This window comes from Saccopteryx leptura, chromosome 3 (assembly GCF_036850995.1).
Source record: "Saccopteryx leptura isolate mSacLep1 chromosome 3, mSacLep1_pri_phased_curated, whole genome shotgun sequence".
NCBI classification, from domain to species: domain Eukaryota; kingdom Metazoa; phylum Chordata; class Mammalia; order Chiroptera; family Emballonuridae; genus Saccopteryx; species Saccopteryx leptura.
This window is the reverse complement of record NC_089505.1, coordinates 352,714,849-352,730,826: the sequence shown is the minus strand read 5'-3', so window position 1 is coordinate 352,730,826 and position 15,978 is coordinate 352,714,849.

Sequence of the window (15,978 nt, the reverse complement as noted above, 5' to 3'; positions counted from 1 at the left end):
GTCAGGCGGCCCTATCTCTAAATACAGTTACATGCTGAGTTTCTAGGTGAGGATTAGGGTTTCAACCCTTTTTTTTTTTTTTTTACAGACACAGAGAGAGTCAGAGAGAGGGATAGACAGGGACAGACAGACAGGAACGGAGAGATGAGAGGCATCAATCATTAGTTTTTTGTTGTGCGTTGAAACACCTTAGTTGTTCATTGATTGCTTTCTCATATGTGCCTTGACCACAGGCCTTCAGCAGACTGAGTAACCCCTTGCTCGAGCCAGCGACCTTGGGCTCAAGCTGGTGAGCTTTTGCTCAAACCAGATGAGCCCGTGCTCAAGCTGGAGACCTTGGGGTCTCGAACCTGGGTCTTCTGCATCCCAGTCCAATGCTCTATCCACTGTGCCACCGCCCGGTCAGGCTCAACACACGAATTTTGAGGGACACTATTTATCTCATAACATAAGTGAAAAAGAAAGGTAGATAACCTTGAGAATAGTATAATTTTTTATTTATTTATTTATTTTTTACAGAGACAAAGAGAGTGTCAGAGAGAGGGAGAGATAGGGACAGACAGACAGGAATGGAGAGAGATGAGAAGCATCAATCATCAGTTTTTCGTTGCAACACCTTAGTTGTTCATTAATTGCTTTCTCATATGTGCCTTGACCGTGGGCCTTCAGCAGACCGAGTAACCCCTTGCTCAAGCCAGCAACCTTGGGTCCAAGCTGATGAGCTTTGCTCAAACCAGATGAGCCCGTGCTCAAGCTGGTGACCTCGGGGTCTTGAACCTGGGTCCTCCGCATCCCAGTCTGACACTCTATCCAATGCGCCACTGCCTGGTCAGGCAAGATTAGTATAATTTTTAATGTGAAATTGAAAAAGATACATAAAGGCTGGTTGCATTGAGAACTTGTCTGTGAAGCTCTCCAATGAACCTTTTTTCCCCTTGTTTTTCCAAGTGAGAGGAGGGGAGACAGAGACAGACCCCCACATGTGCCCCAACCGGGGTCCACCTGGCAACCCCTTCTGGGGCCAATACTCTGCCCATCTACGGTCATGCTTGCACCCAAGCTATTTTTAGCACCTGAGGTAGAAGCTCCACAGGGCCATCCTCAGCACCGGGCACGACGCACTTGAGTCAATAGAGTCATTGCTGTGGGAGGGGAAGAGAATGAGAGAGAGAAGGGAGAAGGGGAAGGGTGAAGAAGCAGATGGTCACTTCTCCTGTGTGCCCTGATTGGAAATCGAACCCAGGATATCCACATACCAGGTCAATGCTTTACCACTGAGCCAACCGGCCAGGACTCTCTCTAAGGAAATTTTAAGGAAACTTACTTTTGGGGTGAAAAACTGGATGAGCTTAGTGTGTGGTTCAGGATTGCTCGTCTTTTATCATTCTATATTTAACATCTAATAGTGTGGAAGCAATGCTTTTTAAGTTATTGTTCAAGTGTCAGCAAGGCTACCTAGATAATGGGGTTATTTTAACTTTTGCCTTTAATTTTTTTATGGAAGCGCTTTGAAAATGTTATTAAAATAAAACATTCTAAAAAAGAAGAGGAAGAAAATTGAGGGGAAATGGGCGACTCGTATATGGAGAGATGGCCTAGGTTTTCAGCGTGTTGTATTGATGGCCTTTGAGAAAAACATCTATAAAGTTTTATAACCCATTTTCCTGGGAATTTTGATTTATAAAGTTTTCCCGATGGTTAACTGTGTAGGAAAGTGTCATGCTTTCTCTTCTCTGGATATAGTCCAAAAGGAAAACAGGACTCTGACTATGTTCCATTGATCTGATTTAGGGATGAAACCTAGCAAATTATTCATCACTGCCCACCTTCTGCTACCAGCAGATCATCAGTGTCTTCATTAAACGTCAAAGAATTTTAACATTTGTTCAAAGGAAAGGTAATTCGGAGGGAACTCGACTCCACCACCAAAGAGGAGCTCCGTACCTTTCTCCAAAGTGAAATCACGATTGTTTTTTTCAGCATTTACTGCTGGGTATTGACATGCTGCTCGTTCCCTCTCATAGCAAAGCCGCCTTTGAATTGAAATATTGGAACGGTTTGGGCATACAGGACAAGGAGGAGGGGAGAGTGTGACATTTACTGAGGGCGCGCCATGCCCCGCATGCCTTACGCACATCCTGTCACTTTATCTTCAGCCACCCCTAGGATCTGACTATTGTTACATCGTGTTTATAGATGAGGAAAGAGAACCAGAAATGTTACGGAACAATTTCAAGGCCTTGCTGCTCAGGTATGGGTGGGGCCAGGCACCGTTTCTGGGTCTTTGGATGTGGAAGCACAGGATGGACCCGTGGTTGCCAAACAAGGACTCTGAGGGGCCCTCTGGCGACCAGGCTTTGGTGCAAGGTGACCCTGAGCGGGACCCTGCGTCCAAGGGCTGGGCTTTCCTTGGAGACGGGGCAGTGGGGGCATCCTCACTCACCCCAAGGAAGACACTGGTTAGATCACGGAACACTGCTGCTGGCGGGGAGGGTGTCTGCCAATCTCTTTCTTTTACAAAGGAGGAAAAGGAGGCCCAGAAAGGTTAAGTGAATTCACCTCTTATTCCTTGTATTCCCGGTTTCTTCTTTCTTTGTGTACATTTAAGGAACAGACGAGCCAGCTCTGCCACGCAGGGAGACTGTTTGCCCACGCGTCTCCGTGGGCTGGGTGGCCTCTTCATTATCAGTTGACAGCCTAGCGATGCTTTAGGCTCATCTTGTGGTTTTCTTCCAAGGTTTCAGTAATAAGTGAACCCTTTAACATTCTCCTTTATTCTGTTCTATATATTCTCATGGTAAAACATTCAATATATACAGAAATGTAAAACAGAGAGTGAAATTCTATGTAATTTCTCCTTCTGGAAATAAAAGTTGAGGGGTATAACCTTCCCAATATTTTACCGTGATACAAATGAATACACCCCGTTCTGAAGCTGGAGGGAAAAGGAAAACTTGATAAGGCCGAATCTGCGTTTGTTTAAAATGTCCATGTTTTGTTCACCATGGAATTTTTGCGTTACTTTGATTTTTGGAACATTACGTTGAAATATTATTTATCTTGGTGACTGAACTTTTGGACACTGCGCTTAGTTTTGCACCTGAGGTGAATTCTCCTGTTCTGCCGTCTCATTCATGTTGCCCTAGCCCTGGCCTTGCAGTACAAACATATTATTAAAAAAGCATTTGGGGGTCTCGTTTTACAAAATAAAAAAGCCATACTACAATAAGAGGAGTTGACACATCTACAGCACCTACTATATAATTCTGTAGAATCTTTGTGCTTTGTCGATGTTAACTCAGTTCTCATAAGAGCCCAGTGAGGTAGGTAGGTACTGCTTCTATCATTTTCATTCTGCAGGTGGAAAACCTGAGCCATGGAGAGTTAAAGTGCCCAAGGTCAGAAAGTCGGTAAGTCACTGAGCTGCGGTTTGGGACTCGTGCAGTGGGGCTTCTACCGTGTCTTCCCTAACCTCCCACTCACTTCTCTGACTTTTTGCACACTCTGTCCTGTCACGTACATTTTCTTTTACTCCTATCATAGGCACCGTTTAATTTCAATATGGAAGACTCTTCCCCATCTTTGGATCCCCAATATAAATGGAAATAGCAAGGAAAAGAAAATCAACCCCAAACATCTCTCAACAGCACCTCTCTTTTAGCCGCCCTGCCCCAGCCCCTGCCCTTCGCCTATTGAGACCCTTTGTCTCAAGTGGACTTTTGACCACTGAGACTGTGGCTTCTCCTCTATGGTGCCAATGCTCTTATTTTGAACATAATTAACTTGAGCCAGCAATCTGGCTGCTGTGTATGCAAAGCGAGCCCCCTCCTTACATGCTCAGGGAAACATTTGGAGCACAGATTGCAAAGCACCTGAATTTGAAATGTTTATTTCTTGGCTGGCTTTTATTTTCTTCCAACTATCAAAGGATCTCTGGCTGAAGTTGACGCATTAATCACTTGTCTAATTTCATTTCTTAAAAGCTAGTTATTTTTAAATGATAAGTAACATGATTTGCTGCCCTTTGTGATTTAGAAACCTGTTCAAAATGCAGAGCGGTGTCTGCGTCTTTGTTGGCATAGTCTTGAGATGCTTTTTCTCCTGCTTTTTGTGATAATTAAGTGCTCATGGTTCTTTCAGCTAAGGTGCATGCTCATTATTGATATAGTTCATGCACTCTGACCGTTTAATTTAGGTATCAGTTATTGCTGGTAAAATACAATATGGTTGGCATCCCTCGATCAGTGGGCTAAGAGGAATACGCTGACCCATTCTGATTATTTTGCAATATGCTTCCTTTCCATTTGTGGCTAGTTAGCAAATCCTGCTAACAAGATCACCATTTCAATCTCTAGATGGCTCAGTTCCATGATCAAAGTCTGCATTTTGATCACGACTTTGTGATGTGGAACATTCATCACAAAGGGTGTGTGTGTGTGTGTCCCTTCAAATCTTTTATCTCTTATTATGATTCAAGTAGATAACAGACCAAGCAGGGTAAGGTTCTTTTAAGCACCAGGGGGTAAGAACAAAGCCTGAGTGCTCTGAGTGTATCACCATGCCAGGACTATTAGGATGGAGGTGGCGGATAAGTTAGGTGGTCTTATGGGCTGAATTATGTCCCCTCCCCCCAATCCATATGTTGAATTCCTAACCTCCAGTACCTCAGAAAATGACTGTAGTTGGAGATAGGGTCTTTAAAGAAGTAATTAAAATGAGGAGACTATGACTGGTGTCCTATACAAGGAGATCCAGACACAGACACGAACAAAGGGAAGACTGTGTGAATATGCAGGAAGACAGACAGCTACAAGCTAAGGGAAGGGCCTCAGAAGAAGCCAGTTCTGCCCACACCTTGATCTCAGATGTCTAGCCTCCAGAGCTGTGAGAAAAGGAATTTCTGTGGTTGGAGCTGTCCAGTCTGTGGCACTTTGTCGTGGCAGCCCTAGGAAGCTAATTCTGGTGGACAGTGGGCAAAACAGGGTGGACTTTTGAAAGGAGTTACATACATTTTTGGTAAGGTGGTCAAGTTAAAGAGCTCTTTAATTTTACCGTCCCTGTAATTCACCTGCCTGGAAATAGATTTCCTGTGCTTGAATTGTTGTGATTCTCCTATGTCATAATGAAGTAGCTTTTGTAGTCTGAATGGCCTAAGTGTGCTAAGTCGTTGGGAAATCCAATGAGTCACCTCAGAGGAATGGGCCGTGGAGCACTAAGGAGCGGAGCCAGCCTCCTGAGGCTGCGCTGGAGGAAGCCCCACAGCCCTGGGAGTGGAAGGAAGGGAACCATTGCTTTCGCATCACAAGCATTGCGCTCTGAGCTTCACATACATGGTCTCCTTTTATGCTTACCACAGACTTGCATGATGTACTATATTACTCCTATTCATAGATAAGAAAACTGGGGGAGGACATGGTGAGAATAAGAACTTGTGACACAAACAGGCCTGCCTGTATCCAAACTCGATACTGGTTTTTATTATACCATGATGTCTCTAATTTCTTTTTCTTAATGTCACTGCTTTGGGCCCTCTGATGGCTACTTTTATGTGACAACTTGGCCAGGATTATGCCACCTAGTTGTTTAGTCAAATGCCAGTCTACAAGTTGCTGTGAAGCTATTTTTTTTTAGATGTGATTAATATTAATAATCAGTAGACTTTAAGTAAAACAGATTATCCTGTTTATTGGATGGACCTCAATCGATCAGTTGAAGGCCTTCAAACAAAGATTGTGGGTTTGGGCCCTGGGCAAGAAGGGTAATATAGTTTGGCAAGAAGGGTAATACTGTTTCCCTAAGAAGGATCAATTCTGCCTCAAGTCTGGAGCATAGAAACCTTCCTGAGTTTCCAGCCTGCTGGTTTGCTCTGCAGATTTCAGACTCAAGACTGCAATATCACCTCTTAATTTCTAGCTGGCTGGCCTGTACTACAGATTTTGGATTTGCTAGCCCTCACAACTGTGTGAACCAGTTCCTTAAATCAATCTTTCCCTCCCTCCTTCTCTTGTTGTCCCTCCTCCTCCAGGAGAATCCTGACTAATATAGTCTTTAATTCAAGTTGAGTCTTCAGCTTAGAAGGTAGGAAGTCTCTTATTGCATTAGAGTAAGTTAGCTGTTATAACAAACAACCCCCAAATCTCAGTGAGTTGACACAGTAAAAAATTTATCGCGCCCTGGCCGGTTGGCTCAGCGGTAGAGCGTCAGCCTAGTGTGCGGAGGACCCGGGTTCGATTCCCGGCCAGGGCACATAAGAGAAGCGCCCATTTGCTTCTCCACCCCTCCGCCGTGCTTTCCTCTCTGTCTCTCTCTTCCCCTCCCGCAGCCAAGGCTCCATTGGAGCAAAGATGGCCCGGGTGCTGGGGATGGCTCTGTGGCCTCTGCCTCAGGCGCTAGAGTGGCTCTGGTCGCAACATGGCGACGCCCAGGATGGGCAGAGCATCGCCCCCTGGTGGGCAGAGCCTCGCCCCATGGTGGGTGTGCCAGGTGGATCCCGGTCGGGCGCATGCGGGAGTCTGTCTGACTGTCTCTCCTTGTTTACAGCTTCAGAAAAACGCAAAAAAAAAAAAAAAAAAAAATTTATCGCCTGAATGTCATGATCTAGCAGAATATTCGCAGGTTGGCCTTCTCCATGGTAATTAAGGAATCAAGCTTCTACCCAGTGGGTCTTCCATCATCCAGGGGTCCTGGGGTTCACCTGGAGCTCCTGGCTGTGGCTGGGAGAGGGGGCAAGTGAGTGTGGAGGCTCTCAGGAGGGGTGTTAGAGGTCAGGCCTGCAGGTAGCCTACATTTTCTCCCTTATTCCACTTCTCAGAGTTCTGTCACATGGTTGCTCCTAGCTTCAAGGACACAAGGACATGTAGTCTTCTTGGGAGAGCCCAGAAAGCAGAGGAGAAACACGTATATTGGAGAGCACAGGCTTTTTCTGTCATAGCCTGTTGATATCATTGCAGACACGGTAAGAGGAATAGTAGGGGAAAAACATCAATAGAATTAATGCATGTTGTTTTTGAATGGGAACACAGAATATTTCTATATGCCTGTTATTTTTAAAGTTAGTCTGGGGATTTATAATGTTAATGTACAGATACACAATTCCAATCAAAATAGGTAAAGGATCTTTGCCATGGGAATTAGCAACATTTTCAAAATAATTCATTTGGAAAAATAATGGAGCATGCAATCAGAGACATCATTGAGTAAGAAGAACAGTTAGGGTGGGAAATCTGTTTCCACCACACATTAGAAAGGGTTATAAAAATATATTGCCACTGAGATACCATTTAACACCAACTGGTAATGACCAGTGCTGGTGACCTTCTAGAAAAATGAGTCGGCTCCTACTTGGTTGGTGGCATTTTCATTTGGTACAACTGTTTCAGAAAGCAGTGCGAAGAGACAGATCTATATATACACCAGGAGCCATAAAAATGTTCCCACTCTTTGACCCAAAAATATTAACCCTAGGACTTTTATTTCAAGCAAAGAATTCAGCTTAAAAATAAAAAGCTATACCTAGGGATATATTTGTTGCAATATTAGTCTTAAGTAGGAAAAAAGATTAGTACTAAATTTACAGATGCCTAGGAATTATCTTTAATGAGGATCTTTGTCTTTGTATAAATCTCCAGTGTCTCGCCAGCCACCGGTAGTGTAAGAACCAAAGACAAAATTTTGCTTTAAACCGACAAGAAAAAGCCGAGGCAGAGCGCGGCTGTGATTGGATAGCTGCTCACCTCTGTGGAATCGTGCCATCTTTGTGGATCTCAACAGAAGTTTCTTTTCCTCTCCCCAGCTGGGAAAACACACTATGGTCATTTTATTAAGACAATTTTCCTAACAAGTCTCAATCCCGCTTGCCTTTGGAGATCCTCTGGGGAGAACAGGAAAAAGAAAAAAGAAAAAAGATGAAAGGGAAACCCAGCCTCACGCACGCCTGCTGTGGAGGGCGGAGCTGCCCCAGGAGGGCAGCCCGGTGAGGATTTGACAAATCTCCGCGGTGATCTGTCTGCACGGAAGGCTCCGGTGGGGGAAGGAGGAGTCTGGCTTCCCCTGGAGTTAGGGCATCTTTGCTGATTTCCCCTTTGGCCTGAGAAGTGGGAGGCAGATGTGTGGGCCCCTTGCTGGGGACATGAGGAGCATGTGGACTCCGTTCTCTTCTGCTGGTTCCTTGATTGACAGAGGCTGGTGTGCCAAGCCAGTGGGGAGGGTGTGAGTGGGTTTGGATACCCCTTTGCCTATGGGATGTTGGAGGTGGTGAATCCACTGGGTGGTGATAGTTAAGCAAGAAGGGGCCACAGGTGGGGGGTGAGGGGGTGGGAGAGGTGTCCCACCTGAGGACCTTGTGTCGCTGATGAATGCGCCTTCCCTGGAGGCTCCTATCTTCTCTTCAGCCGTCTCCTGAGCTACCACGTACCTTCTGAGTTTCTCTGAGGAGTCAACCCAGCAGCCTGACTATAGAATACACTTTATTCTAAAAAGGCCTCTCTGTATAAGATACAAGTGGAAACAGATTTACCAGGAGAAATGGCAATAGAGACAGAAGTCATAACAGCAAACACAATAATTACACGATTGCCAAAGACACAATAACAGCTCTTTCCAGTGCCTCCCACTGTCCTGGCTGGACGCCCTGGGCCCCGTGGGCTGAGCCCATGGCTGCTGTGGTCCTTGCACTAAGTGCGGGGCCTGCTCCCGGGTGCTTCCGATGCCCTTACCGGGAGTCCTGGGCACGCCCCCCCCTCGCCGCAGTGGCGGTGGGAGCTTTAAATAAACACAGCCAAGGGGAAGAGAGAGGGAAATAGAAAGCCTGTGTTCTCACACAGCACACAACAAGGCTCCTTGTGGTTCCAGCGCAGGGAGCTCCCCTTCCAGCTGTCCCAAACATTTTCTCTTCCAAGAAAGTACTTTACAAATGATACCCCGGACAACAGGAACAGCTTTGAGTCACCAACCACACAGTGAGCCGGAGGTTTGGGAAAGTCCCTTGGTGTTGGGTCGAGGCAGTCGGCACCGTGTCTGAGGCTGGGACACAGTGTTCCTGTGGTCTCCAGGTGTGATCCAGATGCTGGCTTTCTTGTCTCTTCTCAGGAGTGCGCTGGCATGGGCTGTGGTCTGCCTGGCCAGGCCAGGGCTTATGTGGATTTCTTAGCTTTGCCAGGTTGGCTGCTGGGTGTTTTTTATTCTCTCCCCTCTTCTTTCCCATCTGTGTGTGCACGCTCTCTCTTCTTCCATTTTATTTACATTTATTGAGCATTTATTATGCACATTACACTGGGCTGACATTTACGAGACTGCAAAGAAGTGAAAAGCATGCTTTCACTTTCTAAGGAGCTGAGAACCCGGTAGTGGAGATTGTGACCTTGACAGGAGTAAAGAGTCCTTGGTCGTCCTGGCCGGTTGGCTCAGTGGTAGAGCATCGGCCTGGCGTGCAGTGGTCCCAGGTTCGATTCCCGGCCAGGGCACACAGGAGAAGCGCCCATCTGCTTCTCCACCCCTCCCCCTCTCCTTCCTCTCTGTCTCTCTCTTCCCCTCCCGCAGCCGAGGCTCCATTGGAGCAAAGATGGCCCGGGTGCTGGGGATGGCTCCTTGGCCTCTGCCCCAGGCGCTGGAGTGGCTCTGGTCGCAGCAGAGCGACGCCCAGGAGGGGCAGAGCATCACCCCCTGGTGGGCAGAGCGTTGCCCCTGGTGGGCGTGCCGTGTGGATCCCGGTCAGGCGGATGCGGGAGTCTGTCTGACTGTCTCTCCCAGTTTCCAGCTTCAGAAAAATACAAAAAAAAAAAAAAAAAAAAAAGAGAAAAAAGAGTCCTTGGTCCCAGAACTTTTCTGTCACAGATCAGTCATGGTATGACCTTGGGCAAATCACTGACCATTTTTTGAGTTCAGTTTTCCCATCTGTAAAATAGGGATCCTACAAGGTTATTCAGTCCTTTCCTAAACTCTGTTGAGTTTCTGTGGTGAGTGCCAAATAAGTAGTTTGTTTACTTGATGAAGAAAGATGACATGGCAGAGTTATTAGAGGAAACTTGGTGGAGGAAATGGGGCGTACATCCCAAAGAATGCATAAGCGATATTAGCAAAGAGAAAAGAACATACAAATCTGAAAGACGAAAGGAAGGAAGAGGAAGTTGTGAGAAAGTGCTGGGTTAGTAGGAGTGCAGGAGGGATTGAAAAGAAGGGGCAGGAGAAGCAAATATTGTGAAAAATAGATCTTAGCTAAGAGAGAAAAACCAGGGTTTCTTGACTCTAAGCATGGACCATCCCAATAATGGTGGTATTATTGTTAGAGCGAGGAGACAATACATGGAGTTGGTCTAACGAGGCAGATGCTGGGTTAAGGGTTAGGTGTGTTGAATTTGAGGTGGAAATAGGACATCTGTTGGAAATTTCCAGTGTGTATAATCAACCAACCCTTAGGAGAAAGGTCACGAATGACGTTCAAAGACTGGGTTGTTGCTTGGTTAGAGGCTCATGCTGAACCGATGAGACTGGATGACAGCTTCAAAAAAATGTGAGAGAAAGGAAGAGCAGAGGGTTAAAGAATGAAATCTGGGGACTCCACCATTCAAGAAGTCAAAGAAGGAGAACGGGGAGCAATGATAGCCAGTGAGACCAAGGAGGGAGCTGAGTTCCAGGCAGGAGGGGAGGAGTCTGTCCTTCCGGAAAATGAAGGAGAACTGAGAAAAGGCTGCTGGGATGGCAGACAGATGGTCATTGTGGCGCTTGGCTGATTTCGTGATTAGTTCTGTCTTTTATGGAAATGTGTGATGGGACATCGAGGGAAGTTTGGTGGGATTAGTTTCTCTAATGGTCTTTTTTGTTTGTTCATTTATTTTTAAGAGACAACCTGAAGGACCTTGAGTTAAAGTGTGGAAAACCTTGATTTAAAAATATTATTGCAAGATTTATGGTCCATTTAGTGTAGTGACAACTTCATTTCTTTCTAGTACTGAGCTATTTTTAGGGCCTGAGCTGATGCTTGCACCAACTGAACTATCCTCAGCACTGGGGCCGATGCTAGAACCAATCAAACCACTGGCTGTGGGAGGGGAAGAGGGAAAGAAGGGGGAGAGGGAGGGGAGGAGAAGCAGGTGGTTCTTCTCCTGTGTGCCCTGACCAGGAATCGAACCCAGGACATCCATACACTGGGCCGACGCTCAAACACTGAGCCACCAGCCATGGCCATGACTTCATTTCTTCTTCTTTTTTCTTTACAGAGAGAGAGAGAGAGAGTCAGAGAGAGGGATAGATAGGGACAGACAGACAGGAATGGAGAGATGAGAGGCATCAATCATCAGTTTTTCGTTGCAACACCTTAGTTGTTCATTGATTGCTTTCTCATATGTGCCTTGACCGTGGGCCTTCAGCAGACCGAGTAACCCCTTGCTTAAGCCAGTGACCTTGGGTCTAAGCTAGTGAGCATTTTTATCTTGCTCAAGCCAGATGAGCCCGCACTCAAGCTGGCGACCTTGAGTTCTCGAACCTGGGTCCTTGGCATCCCAGTCCAACACTCTATCTACTGCGCCACTGCCTAGTCAGGCCCATGACTTCATTTCTTAAACATAAAGTTGAGATTGAAATGTGAAGTATTTTAACTTTGGAGGAGAGGCCGTGTCACTTTGGATATCTCAGTAAAGTATAATCCCTATTGCCAGAAAAATGCCCCCCAAATGAGCCCACAAAGATAGGTGCCAATTCTCCACAGGGCCTATGGGACCATGTATCTATGTGAAGACCTGTCAAGCAGGTTCCAGCTTTCTACATTATCTCACTTCTCTGTGCCCATTTTTCTTTTTTTTTTTAAATTTATTTTAATTTATTTATTTTTTGTATTTTTCTGAAGTTGGAAATGGGGAGGCAGTCAGACAGACTCCCGCATGCGCCCGACCGGGATCCACCCGGCACACCCACCAGGGGGCGATGCTCTGCCCATCTGGGGTGTCGCTCCGCTGCAACCAGGGCCATTCTAGCGCCTGAGGCAGAGACCACAGAGCCATCCTCAGCGCCCGGGCAAACTTTGCTCCAATGGAGCCTTGGCTGTGGGAGGGGAAGAGAGAAACAGAGAGGAAGGAGAGGGGGAGGGGTGGAGAAGCAGATGGGCGTCTCTTGTGTGCCCTGCTGGGAATTGAACCTGGGACTCCTGCATGCCAGGCCGACGCTCTACCACTGAGCCAACCAGCCAGGGCCTCATTTTTCTTATTTTTAAAATAAAGGCAATCCTTTGTATGATGAAGATGAAATGAGTGGACAAAAAGTGTTCAGAGCAAAACATAGCATGTAGTGAGCACTCAATAATTGTTATGGATTATGGTTATGATTGTCACGCTATTAGATGAAATTCCCCAACAAAATAAATGACTTCTCTGGGCAAAGCCTCTGTCCTCTAAAGCAGTGGTCTCCAACCCCTGGGCCGCAGACTGGTACTGGTCCGTGGGCCATTTGGTACCGGTCCGCAGAGAAAGAATAGATAACTTACATTATTTCCGTTTTATTTATATTTAAGTCTGAACAATGTTTTATTTTTTAAAAATGATGATTTCCCTCTGTTACATCCGTCTAAGACTCACTCTTGATACTTGTCTCGGTCATGTGATACATTTATCCGTCCCACCCTAAAGGCCGGTCCGTGAAAATATTTTCTGACATTAAACCGGTCCGTGGCTCAAAAAAGATTGGGGACCACTGATCTAGAGTATTTGCTCACTCATTCACTCCCTCAGTCATTCATTCATTTCTTCTTTCTCGCTCTCTATTAACTTGTTCTGGGACCCAGGGTGTGTAAGAAAACTATATTTGCGGCTCCCTCATCAGAAAGCTCTCGACTTAGTGACATGTAAATAGACACCCCCCCTCCCCTGCCAAAGGTTTCAGAGTCGAGGTTTTAAGTAAGAAAAGGGCAAGGAAACAAGTTTGGAGCAAAAGACAAGTGTTTCTGATGGAAGATGTTAGAAGTGATTGTAATATGTTGCATGCATTGAGGTCTTAGCTGTTTGGAATCCACTTATTTGGAGTTGAGAGTATTGTTAAGTCTTAGCGAGATTGATACCAGCATTACTTCCTCTCATTCTTAAAAATGGTGTTTTTTTTTAAAACAGAGTAGTAATACAAAGAACCAAGGGACTGTCCATTAGGTGCTCTTATAAGACTCTGGTCTTACCTCTGTTGTAGCATCCTGAAGCTTTTTGTCACCATTTGCTTACATTAGACTGTGAGCTACTGGAGGGGAAGGTGGTTGTCTCAGTCACTTCTGTGCCAGAGACTAATTTCATGTATGATTGTATTTAAAGGGGAAAAAGCTCTCTTGTTCATTTTTTAAGCCATTTGAAGGAATGCATTTACATAGAACTCATGAAGGCAAAATTACTGATGATTATCTGTTCATTAAGATGTCTGCTTGGCAAACACCTTGTTAATCTATGATTTGTATTTTTCTAGAAAGTATTAAGATAACTTTAGGCATATTGAATAATTCAGAAGTTTCACTAACTCAGAATGACCTTACCAATTAGATTAAATTAGCATGATGTTAATATTTAGTCTTTTAGAAAGCTTTTATCTTAGAATAAAAATGGAAGAAAAGTCTAATAATTCACTTACCTTTGGTGTCTTCAGGGTTAAAAAGGGGCTTCATTAAACATTTTTTTTTTTATTAAAATTCCTTTGAAATAGTTTTATGTACCACTTGAGTCCCATTATGTATTTTTTACATCAGGGCTGAACAAGCTTCTGAATATAAAATCAAACTGGGATTTGCTTCTGAATAACATGAAGGGAAAAATATGCTTTCTTCATGATTGTATCTGGGTTTATTAGGAAAATGTACTTTGAGTTAAAACATTTTTTTTTCAGAAGAATTAAAGACAAGGTGCCCCATTTTACTGCATAAAAGAATGTGGGACAAAATACAAACTTCTTGGTCTAGCTATTTTATTTTTTTCTTCTTTTTCTAAGTGAGAGGAAGGGAGATAGAGAGACAGATTCCTGCATGCGCCCGCCACTGGGACCCACCCTGCAACCCCTATCTGGGGCAGATGCTCTGCCCATCTGGGGACATGCGCACAACCAAGCTATTTTTAAGCACCTGGGGCAGAGGCTTCATGGAGCCATCCTCAGCATCCAGGGCTGATGTGCTCAAACCAGTGGAGCCATGGCTGCTGGAGAAAGGGAGAAAGAGAGAGAGAGAGAGAAAGAGAGAGAGAGAGGAGTGGAGAAGCAGATGGTTGCGTCTATGTGCCCTGACCAGGAATCAAATCCAGGACATCCATACATCAGTCTGATGCTCTACCACTGAGCCAACCAGCCAGGGGGTCTGGCTTTTAAGGACACCCAGTGTCCAAGTTCAACGTACCTTTTTGGTCTATCTCCTACATCTCCCTAATTGTGCCCTTTCATCCACTCAGATACTTCTATGTACATTTCCCCAAATTCGTGTGCAGCCTGTTCCCCTTACCCCCCCTCACCCCGTGAATTTCTCCTCAAATCCCAGGATTTAACATTCAGATAAAGCCCTACCATCCTCTGGAAAATATTCTAATGCCTCTCTAGGCCCCATTTGGAAATTGTTCTCTACTCACACTTCTTTTTAAATGAATGGTTATTGAGTGATCACTCCCAGCCAGTCATGTGCTGAGTGCTTCACAGGCATCATCATAACAACCCTATGAGGTAGGTAATGCTGTAAGCCCCATTTTACAGCTAGAGAAATAGGTTTTGAATGGCTAATTACTTTTCTCAAGATCATGTCGCTAGGAAATAACAGAGCCAGAATGTCAACCTGTTTCTAGTTGATTCTAAAACCTGAGTCCCCAGCCACCATGTCATTTTGCCTCTCCTGAACCCCTCTGAGCACCTTTTTATTTTATTCCTTTATTACTGAAGTATACTTGCTTTTTAATTTAAAACTATATATTAGTATTTTTTAATGTTTTCTCCTGCAGTTTTTAATTGAAACGTGAAGCTTTGAAGGGCAAAGATTATGCCTTCTTTTGAGTATTTCCCTTTGGTTTCTATCACCGTGTCTTTGTAAGTACTTCCTAAACAAGTAACAGTAAAATAGAATGATTAGAATCAATGTTGAAGGTCAGAGTTAGCTCATGACAGATTACATTCTCACAGTGTTTTGGAGTGAATGAGTGTTTGTGTCATGTCCTAAAGCCCTAACCGCCAACAGATGATGGCATTTGGAGATGGGGCCTCTGGGAAGTAATTAGAGTTAGTCGAGATTATGAGGGTGGGACCCTCATGATAGGATTAGTGGCCTTATAAGAAGAGGAAAGAGAAAGATTGCTCTGTCAGCAAATCAGGAAGAGGGTTCTCCCCAGGAACCAATTGGCTGGCACTTTGATCTGGGACTTCTGGCCTTGAGAACTATGAGAAAATGAATGTCTGTTGTGTAAGCCACCCAGCATATGGTATTTTGTGATAGCGACCCAAGCAGACCGACATACAGAAGTATATGAGAAATAAGAGGTTGTTAGAAAATGTGTGGAGTGTCGGGTTGAAAGGAAAACAGTAAGGGGGCACCTCCAGGGAGACGGGCTTGTGGGAGCCTCACTGTAGGCCAGGATCCTAGAAAATGATTTTGCCGGTGGTCCAAGTATGATCTTGCATCCAGAAAAAATATTGACATTTGATATGTAACTATGACAATGAAAATCTTTACTTCAGTCTCAGCTCCCAGTGGGAGCTCTTCAAAGGGGATCCCAGTGTAGTCTCTTCACCCAGGTCATTCTTTCAAGGACCAACTGATCAGAATGTGGTAGTCCCCAGACTTCCGGTCTCGAGCTCACACTGGCTTCCACCGGCTCTTCTTGGTCCCATCCTTTCTCCCGTGTGGTCTGCCCTCAGGCGGGTACTGAGTACTGCCAGCCGAGTGCGTGAGCATGTCTTCCTGAGAAGGCTGGAGAGTGTTGGAGGGTGGGGGAGGGAAGTCATAGTTGTAGCACAATGAGATTATTCTAGAAATTCTGGTAAAGGTGGTTG